This window comes from Alligator sinensis, unplaced genomic scaffold (genome assembly GCF_000455745.1).
Source record: "Alligator sinensis unplaced genomic scaffold, ASM45574v1 scaffold748_1, whole genome shotgun sequence".
NCBI lineage: Eukaryota > Metazoa > Chordata > Crocodylia > Alligatoridae > Alligator > Alligator sinensis.
Window position 1 is genome coordinate 1191310 of NW_005842455.1, and position 9098 is coordinate 1200407.

The window sequence follows — 9098 nt, forward strand, 5'->3', positions numbered from 1 at the left end:
CACGGCCCTCGCCTCACAGCTCCACCTGTGCCCCTGCCTCCCCCCACCCCCCCTCGGCCTGGGCTGCTCCCTCCTCACAGCTCCACCTGTGCCCCTTGTCCTTGCCCCCGGCCTGGGCTGCTCCCTCCTCACAGCTCCACCTGTGCCCCTGCCTCCCCCTCACCCCCGGGCTGCTCCCACCCACAGCTGCACCTGTGCCCCTTGTCCTTGCCCAGGGCTGCTCTCACCCACTGCTCCCCCTGTGCCCCTTCCCCTCGGCCTGGGCTGCTCCCAGCAGTAGATCCACTTGTGCCCCTTGTCCTTGCTTCTGGGCTGCTCCCCCCTCACAGCTCCACCTGTGCCCCTTGTCTTCAGGCCTGGGCTGCTTCTCCCCACAGCTCCACCCACACCCCTTGTCCTTGCCCCTGGGCTGCTCCCACCCATCGCTCCAGCTGTGCCTCTTGCCCTCTGCCTAGGCTGCCCCCTCCTCACAGCTTCACTGGTGCCCCTTCCTCTCACCCCCAGGCTGCTCCCATCCACTGCTCCCCCTGTGCCCCTTGTCCTCACCCCGGGCCACTCCCACCCGTAGCTCCACCTATGCCCTTTCCTCTCACCCCTGGGCTGCTCTCATCCATCATAGCTCCATCCTGTTCCTCCCCCCATCCCTGCAACTCCCTCCTGTTGCTGCTGAGCTCTCCCTCCTGATGCCTCTGCTGCCCCTGTCAAGGGCCGTGGCCACTCCCCAGGTGGTGACCTGCACACCCCTTCTCCACTTGGCTGCCTTGGTTTTCTTTCTCTCTTACCTGCTGACACCCTCCTGGGGCAGCCCCTAATCCCATGCCTCCAAGAAGTGTGATGAAATGAGGGGGAGACTCTAGGAAGGGGAGTCAGAGAGGCTTTGCCATCACATGGAGGCACAGCGGGCAGGAAGCGCCAGCCTGTGGAGTGAACACCCCAGCAGAGCCATGGGCATCAGCTAGATGTGCCCCAGGTCCTGCCTGCTTGCACTGCTGGCCAAGAGAAATCGGACTTGAACTTCCCCAGAGGGGTGTCTTCATTCTGCTCTAAGGACCAGAGCTACTTTGGATCCTGGACATGGAGCACACTCTATTATAAAGCTGTAAGTGGGGTCTGTAGTTCCCTGAATTTCTCCTAGTCTTAATTAAATGAAACACCTTAGAACTGGGCCCTTTTGTGTCTGCTTCTGTCACTCCAGGAAGAGCTGCTGGTATTTATTCCCCTAGTCCTCCCTCTCTCCAAGGGCATTGGCACAGAGCCACAACCTTGCTCTATCTTATTTAAACAACAAATGCTAAATAAATGGCTTTAAAGTCACCCTTTTAAAAATCCAGCATAGAAATGTCATTTAAATTAAAGCAATTTGAAATCAGGGGCAGAAGTCTTATGGTGCTTAATGCAAATAGTCATTCACGCACCCTACACCTCAATCACACTTGTATTGGTGTCATCTGTGCCCTAATAAAATCCTATGATCATTTATGTGTCAATTAAACAAGGAAGATAGCTAAATCTATCTACGTCCTTCGCTAATTACAGGCTAGCAGAAGTCAGTCAGTTATCTGCTTTGGACATTGCTGGACTCAAGGGTTTAGATGGACTGTTTCTTGCCCATCTGTTGCTTTGAGAGAGCTAATGCTGTAAAATTGGAGTTTCTTCACATTTTAAGGCTCAAAGTCTTAAACTGAAGACTGCTGGATGACCATCAATGAAAGACTGGAATTGTGGATGCAGCCAGGTAAGCAGTGAACTGAATATAAGCATTGTTTTGTAAGCACTTGAAGTTACTTTCCCGAAAAGTGTTTCATTTGAACAAAACAAATTATTTTTGCAAGTGCTTTTCTGTCCCTTGTTCTGTTTTAGAGAGTAATTCATATCTTACCCTTACCAAAGAGGATTGTCCTAAGAAATAAGTGGGAATTTATATCAGTATTGAATTAATAGGGCTGGCTTCAGTCATTCTGTGTTTTATATCCTTCAAAATAATAGGTATTTTTAGTTCTTTTTTTTTCAGTTCACTTCTGAAACTTGCTAACCGTTAAGGGTGGTAGAAATTATTCATACAATTCTGCACAGTATTTTCTTATCACCCTAGCCATCCAGAGCCACAACCTGGCTATGTGTTTACTTCCATGAACTTCATACAGCAGCAGTTTATTTGAGTTTGCCTTCTCAGAAAATTGTGGAGGGCTGTTTTAAAATTAAGCATAAAAATACAAGAGACATAGGAAAGATTTTTAAAAAACCATACCTACCTATTGCAATACATTTATCCCAACCATCTTTGAGGAAACCCTGATCCCTGCATGTGTATATTTTTGCTTAAAAGTACAGCATAAGGCTTGACTAACAAAATTAACAAAATCATACTGTCCAAATTTGAGAGGATGCTCCTATTTGAAATGACATCTATGACTCAATTGTGCCTTTTTGCCTCCCAAGTCAATTTCATGTTTTCAATAGAAGGCAAATTTACAGTGATTTTTTTTCCCCCTTGCATCAAATGGCTTTTCACACAATGATAGTCATCATATTATAACTCTGGATGAATGATAATAGATCAGAAGGAATGAAAATGGATGGATGTTAAAACAGTCAATTCTATACCATGATCCTAGAAGCTCCAGTGCTGCCTAGTTCATTCATTCAGTTTTGTAATTGTGTTAGACACTCCAACAACAGAAAGGCCTTCTTCATTAATCTGGAATTTACTGAAAAGCCTCCCAGATGATAATTCTTTTGGTGCATAAACAACACTGGGCCAAATTCACTGCTGGCTTAAATGGTTGAAATTCCATCAAATGGAGCTAACATGAAATTCAAGGAGGAGGCAGGATCAGCAGGGCTAGAAAGATAGCCTTAGCTACTGTCTTGACAAATTGACGAAATTGCCACTGGTTCAGTCCAGCCACTGTCCATGAGAGGTAAACCTGATAACACCGAGGGTTCATTTGCTCTGATTTTCCATTTTCAGCGATCACTGCACATAAAAGTTTGTATGTAAAAGTAGCCACCTGAGTCAGTAAAAACTGATCCCTGCAGTGTGACAGAGGAATAACTTCTTTGTAACCCTGGTCCATGTCAGGTGACTAGGGCCAAGCTGTAAAGATCAAGTCTCTTACCAGCTGTCCTGTGTATCACACCTTTATTAGAAAATAAGGGATTCTGGTCTCAAGTTACTCTGATCCTTAGGACAGTAATGGAAGGCACAGGAGGGGAGAAGAGGAGAAACATGGTATTAAGTCAGTTTTGTACCCTCTGTAGCTGATGTCTGGTGAGGACCTCCTTAGGCATCACAGTGGATTCCCTAACTTTTTCATTCTGATGCCTATGAATCTTAATCAATGTAATGCCATCTAGCAGTGGAGCATTCCTTTATGCTATGGGGCTGGGAACAGGGGTGGCATTACACTTTTCTTTATGTAAAAGGGCCTTGATACAAATTAAAATCAGGCCCAAATTCTGGAAAGGCCCCAACCCCTGCAGTGGTCTGTAGTTTGCTACCAACACTATACGATGGAAGCATATGTGGGCGTGTTTGAGATTTTTGTGTTCGTTTGTGAGAGGAAGAATTTGGCCTGAAAAGGATAATGTAAATAAACCGAGTGCAGAACTGCTTAAAATAATAAGGAGACAGTAGAGACTTGACTGCATGAAGTACGTTTTAAATACCTATTCTACTTACCCTAAAATGATCTGGTCTTAACCTGTTATTATGCTTGCCCTTAATATGAACTGCCTTGATCACTCTCTTTACCATGGTCATTTGTAGTGAAAATACATAATTACTGTCAAAGTACAAAGAATCATTACAAATAATTAGTTGCTTCCAATATGGCGAGTCAGCCTCATAAATCTTGAATATTTGTCTCTCTTTTGGAGGAAGAATCCGTAATGGCTACACTTTCAAGACTCTCTTAATTGATATGAAATTGTATTCAAAATTAAATTTGTTTTTACAGATCCAAATCACCCCAATAAATCAGCTTCAGCACATCTACTTAAAGGGTTCAGATATGTTTTTTGCCCCAAAGAGAAAAGCATCCAGTTACAAGAGGTGAATAAATGGATAGATTTGACCTATTTTTAGTTTGCTAAATATTTCCATATGCTGAAGTCAGGGAGATTTTTAATTTTGCTTACTGGGCAAGTGGTAGGAAGGAAAAATATGTCCCATACCATGTTGGCCTGAGGGTTCCCAGCTGCCACACAGTTCACATGACATTTTCCTCTGCTCCTGGTCAGGTGTCTGTAGTCCACAACACATTCAACGTAGGCGGTCAGGTGACCTGGAGGTGTGTAGCGCAGCCAAGTGTGGGAGGGAGCAGATAACCACATTTGGGCAAACAAAAAATGGGCAAGGGAAATCTAGGAAGAAGGGGGATTCTCAAATCTTTTGAGATGGTAGTTGTGGTGCCTGTTTTTACCCCTTGCTAAGTGAAGAGGGGGAGATGCTCTTCATACAACTTTGCTATCTTTGGAGCGGAGAGTTTTTCTACAGATTTTCCTGGGTGGGAGAAAGTGAAGCAAGCAACTGATAATTTCAATAAGACTGAATTCTTAAGGGGTGCTTTTCAACCTCACAGCACTTTACAAAAGTAGGCTAAGCTAGCATTGTTATCCTGGTCTTACACACTGGAGAGATGAAGACACAGCAGTAGAACCAAACCTCAGTTCAGTGCTGTATCCATTGAGCAACACTGCTGACACATGCAGTTATTTTCCCCCAGGGATTCATGAAAGGCCTCCCTCTCCTTGTCTGTCTACTGAACACTTTTTTTCTCCTCCTCCAACTTTCTCCATTAAAGCTCACTTCTTACCTAGATCCCCTCTTCAAAGGGTTCTCCACCCCTGTCTCACAAGCTGTTGCCCCCATGTGTTTTGACTTGTCTGACACCTTCCCAAGCATGGTACACGTGAGTAGACGAGTCCCTTCATGGAGGCAGATTGACTTTGAAGGTGCTCTGCAAGGGCCCAGACTGCATATGTGGATCAGATTTCGGAAGACTAAACCTCTTCAGGATAGATACCACATTGTACTCCACGCGCTTAAGGTGGCACACATGTTTTCAGTATTAAAAACACAATTGATGGTTAATAGAACATTTTGCTTGGCTAAATTTACTGTTTGACTTGGTTACCTAACCATTAATTTTTTATGCAATCTTTTCGAACAATACTGGCTTTCAACCATCTTTTCTAAGCCTGCTGGACGCAGGGTGGTATTGGGATTTTTATGGACAAATGAGAACTAAAATTTTCTCATCAACTTTATTAAATTCAGTTTATGTAGTCAGTGGGAGTTTGGCTTGGGAAAGGACTGCATGATCTGGATGCTGGTCCATCAGATCACTGTCCTGTGCACACATCTTGTGTTTACTCAGATCCACTCAGTTAAATAAGGGGTTTTCTCTCTCTTTTGTTAAAAAAAAATCCCATCAAAACAAAACAAACTCCAAAACCTTCAATAGAGCAGAAAGCTCAAACTGCCAAACTGGAGCTATTTGCCCTAAATGTTGTTTTGCACTCTTTTCAGGAATCTGGGTTAAAAAAACAAATAAAACTTAATTTAGAGTGGATATTTTTGGCATTAGGCAAGTTTTAGAGCTCCTCCAACAGAGGCTGGCAGGGAGTGTGAACATAATTTAACATGTGGTCAGCTGCTTATGATAAACAGGTGTTAAAGCCTTTCTTCAGTATTTTTCTCTATTAACATTTGGTTTCTTTAAAGCAACTGTCAGTGAGAGATGATGTCTTACAGTATCTGAAAGTGAGAAGTTTACTAGTAACTGACTAATAAGGCCATCCTTGCACTGGGGATTTCAGCCATCCGTGGAACAGCCATGGCACAAACTCCTAATGTAGATAGGCAAAATCGCCACGATACATAATTTATACCAAGTCAAGACACCCCTGCTGGAAACCAGGATAAGCTGTACTAGTGTTAATCAGGGCTTTGACCTGTCTATAGCTGAAGGCTGTAACAGGAGATTTGTCCCCAGGGTACATAAGACCTTAGACATTCGCTGTGGACATGTGTATGTTCTCTCCTGCTCATACACCTATATGACCAAGATAACTTTTTAAGACCTACAAAAATAACGTGTAGCTTTTTTCATGAACAGCTATATGTAGGAAATAAAGAAGACACTACACTGCTTTTAATAAGGCAAAATTCTATCTGGAAATGCTTTTCAAAGTTCAAAGTGAATTTGGGAGGTTAAAAAGAGAAAAGCAGAAAAGAGTAATAGTGAGAATTCCTACATAAAAATGCGTAATAAGTCCTGAAGTACTCTTGACATAGAGCACTGTATTTTTCACATGTGCCTCAGACAGATTATTGCTAGCTCTCACGTCAGATTTAGTCTGATTTGCTGATTGCATTTCATTTTGTGCAGGAAGGAAGTTGTCTCAATTTATGAGGGGATACAGGGTGTTTTGAAGGAGGTGTCTTGAATTTCAGAAAGTATTTCACGCAGAGGTAGTCTGCCACTGTCCTGTGCTAGGGGACTTCCCAGGGAAGCATAAGTCTTTTGAACAATTTTATACCACACATGTTTCAAGAGAATTAAATCAATAATAATCTGTACTTTTCTAACCTGAAATGCAAGCTCTGCAATGCAGGAGATCAAGCTGTGCAATTAGCTGTTGTCCTTTCAAAGGAATGTCAATGGATATTTATAGTTTACTGTATTCTGGTTCCATGCCTTTGGACTATAACAAAGCTACCGGACACACCTGACTGGAACTGTAAAACAATTAATACCATGGCCCTTTCCCTTTCTATTGGTCAACCCATGAAAGGTGCTGAACATGGACATTGCAGGTATTCAGTACTTCTTGGAATTTGGCCCTAAACAGTTGTATGGCAGGCACTCGTAGCTAAACCAACGGAGAAAGAACACTGTAGTTGCCTTTGCTAATGCCACATACAAGCCTTTACTGCACTGAAAGCTGTGTTTTTATAAAGTAGAATTTATCAACACTGCAAAATGTTGTTAAAATAAGAGCTTTCTAAATTTGTACACGGTCAGTGTCTGAAGTGGAAAGACTTTTGTGTAGCAAAATAAGTTGTACATCACTATCTTTGTGTGGGAGTTCTGAACAGCCTGTTAAAAAGCAAGTATGCACTACTACCAGAATTGAATAGATTGTCTCTTGAGCATGAGATGCTCTGCAAATGGCAATACAATGCCACTTATTTTATGCCTTGGCCATCTCTGTAACCTATGTTCTCATGCTGGTGCCTTAGCATCATAATTACATGCTTTTGTTACTCAGCTAATTAATTTCAAATGGATTTTTCCACCAGTTTGCTTGAGAATGACATTCCTTCTCATGTAAGAATATGAACCTTAGTTAAAATTATGACATTCAATCTGTGAGCTGAACGCTCTCTCCTACTAGCTCAGTGGAGACTCCTATCAGAGGATATTTGCTATGTTGGTCACTTTAGATTTGAGGCTTGATTTGCCAGTTTCCCCAATTTTAATTTCCTTAGCTACTTTTGAAGTACGAACAATCAAAAAGCCAGTGGTTGAATCGATTACATCTTTGCAGGTTAGTCTAAATTGCATAGATTGAACTTACAAGCAAGTGAACCCATTCACTTTTGATTCTGGAAATGCAGCCACATGCCTGCAGTGGCCCAGGCTGGAAGCTACGGGTGGTGGGGGGTGCTAGAGACCCCTCACAGTCTCCCTGCTCGGCTGGAGCAGACAGCTTGGGCCAAGGCTAGCCCACCCACCCACGGGGGAGGGGAGGTGCAAAGCATCCTGGGATGCTGGGGGACTGAGAGTTAGTTTGAATCTAGAGGGGATCTGGGACCGAAATTCAATAAACTGATTTAACCCAAATCAGTTAACTCTGATACTACATCCATCCAGGTTCATCTTAAATTGGTTTTAGCCATTTTGAAAGGAGTTTATGTGCACTGACCTTCTGGGTTAGGGACAGACATTCAAAAAACCCGAGCCTGAATTGATTAAAATTTTGCAGGTTGGTCTAACCTGGCTAGGCTAAACCAGTCTGTAACTGAACAGACATCCCCTCTGGACTGAAACAATGCAAGCACATGCCTGCAGTGGCTCAGGCTAGAAGTCAGGGGGTGCTGGGTGCTAGAGCAGCCTTCCCTCCCCTACAACAGTGCTGAACTGAGGGGGCGTGGCCTGGCCTCTGCAGTAGGCTCTAATTAGGAAGGGGTTCCTCTACCGCCTCCTGAGCAGCCCAGCAGGAAATTGATAACACTGTTTATCACCTCTAACTCAGTGTTTATCACCCCATTAAGAAAACAATAAAGGGACATTACCATCTACCTGTTGATTCTGCCTTTGTCCTGTCTGCCACAGCAGGGACTGTAGCCAGCATGTGGTCTGCTAGCTAATGCTGTGCGTCTGTATAAGGCAGAGGGGATGGTGGAATCCCTGCTTAGCAGGGAGTTGAGGGAGAAGCCAGACAGACGCCTGCAGTTTCTGCCAAGCTCCAGCCAGGGAACAGAGGGGAGGGGCCAGCCCTGCTGTAGAGCAGAAAGTCCCGCTCAGCCCAGAGAACATGCCTGGTTGCTGGGGGAGTCTAATTTAATTTAAACTAGCAAGGGGTCTGGGACACGCATTGCATAAACCGGTTTGAGCCAAATCAGTTAAGTCTGATGCTACATTCAACCAGGTTTATCTCAAACTGGTTTCAGCCATTTTCAAACTGGTTTATGTGCACTGAACATCTGTTGTGTTACAGGTTTAAACCAGTTTCTGGTCACTTATACCAGTTTATGTGTAATTTCTGTCCCTAGCCTCAGTGTTATGGCTCAAAGCCAGCAGAGGAGTGTGCTATGCCATACCAACACCTATTAATTTTGGTGCACTGGGACTCAGCCTGTTGCTCTTGAGTTGCACAGAGGTCTCCAGGACCTAGTATGCAACTTGTATGATGCTTGTAGATAGGATCCGTCACTCGTGTTACTAGAGTAAAGTCTTGTAGCAGTGAGTGAAACTTGGATCCCAAAATTGTCTGATACATGTGCAGGAGTATTCAGGAAGCTGAAACCTTTGTCCATCATCAAAAGAAGCCACTGGGATCATTCTTCTCTGAGCAACCACAAGAAT